Source organism: Callithrix jacchus, chromosome 2, assembly GCF_049354715.1.
Source record: "Callithrix jacchus isolate 240 chromosome 2, calJac240_pri, whole genome shotgun sequence".
Classification (NCBI taxonomy): Eukaryota; Metazoa; Chordata; class Mammalia; order Primates; family Cebidae; genus Callithrix; species Callithrix jacchus.
The window spans coordinates 180,569,481-180,571,081 of NC_133503.1; positions in this window are offsets into that span (position 1 = coordinate 180,569,481).

Genomic DNA, 1,601 nt, shown 5'->3' on the forward strand with positions numbered 1-1,601 from the left:
TAATAATTGTACTTATATCATTAACATGTCTATACTACCTTAAAAGATTTTCATATAATCAATGAAAACTAGTGGCAATATTTACAGGTTATGCTGAATTATATAAACTATGTATTTTTTAAATCAAAGCTTCAAATAGGTAAAATAAATTGGTAATATAATTTGTTTTGTGTTTTCTTGTTTCAACTATATATATTTATAAAAATAACATTAAGAATTCCCCATGGAATATATGCAATATCTTTAATGATTCAAAGTATGTCTAGCAAAAGTAAGTTCTATACAAGTGTCTATTAAATATTAAAGTCAATGAATGCATTTCTGTACTTTCTATTGCTGCAAAATAATATGTGATAGCTGTGGGCTCCAATTCAAAAGAAGTAAAAGCTGAAATAGGAAAACAAGGTTTTTTGTTGATAAATCTTAGTGGCTAATCTGTAGAGCTTTGAATAGGTTCTGATGGTGCATAAGGTTGAAATACACTCCACATTCTTAGAATGTAAACTCTAGAAATGAAAATTATATTCATATGTAAGTCATTATGTAACACAATACTAAATATGAGGTTAATAGGAAAAGAATAGAAGTTATTATGTGGTTTTAGAAGATTTGCTTCCAGCTGTGTAAATTACAAAATGATTTGATCTCAGGCTTCCATAGACATAAAATAGACAAGCGGAGTAACTCAAGTAGTGTACAGTGAACAATTTAATTGGCTTGTAGTTGGAAGCAAAATAAAGCAGACATTATGTAGCAAAAAAAAAAAATTATACAAGATGAGAAAGTCATCTTAGGAACACATAATTCTGGGCCTTACATTAAAATTAAGGTAACTTCATTTGGTATATAATGAAGCCATTTAAAAATATTTTATGTAAAATATAATTTTTATGTCTTTGGAAATATAAATGTTGCAATGTTTTGTCATCCGAAATGGAACAGGAGGCGAGAAGTCTATTGAAGTTTAATGCAACAGTTCAGGGAAGAGACAGTGAGTTTCATTACACTTGAAGTAAAGTAATGCCAGTAGGGTTGGAGAAAAAGAAAAGGGGTAAGTATAAAAGTGTTAATAAAAGACATAACAATTAGAGGCAAAGAAGAAAGTTTAAAGGAGCCATGACTCCATTCTAAAAGTGTTGTATGCATGTGCCACAAAAATATCCAGATCCAGTGCTTAGCAGAAATGTGGACATACTGAACAATAATCAGGCAAATGGTCTCACATTTATACCCATTGTTAAAATTTTATTTTTGTGAATTACCAGATCCAAACTTGAAAAAGTGAAGATTTTGACCGTCTACATTGGAATTCCCTGAGATGCTTACTAAAATGTGGATTTCAAAATCATTCCCTAAACTACTAAATCAAAATATGTGTTTAAATTCACTAACCTTGCAACCTTATTTTATTTCTTCATAAACTGTGCTATCATTAAATTATAAATATTAATTTTGGGCTAAAATATAGATGTCTTATATAATAACAAACAGAAAATTATAATAGTATAAAAATATTTTTGAACACATCATTTAACCCTGATGCTTCAAGAGAACTTCACTATAAGTTAATTTAGTTACAGTAAATACAGAGGACCAGGTAA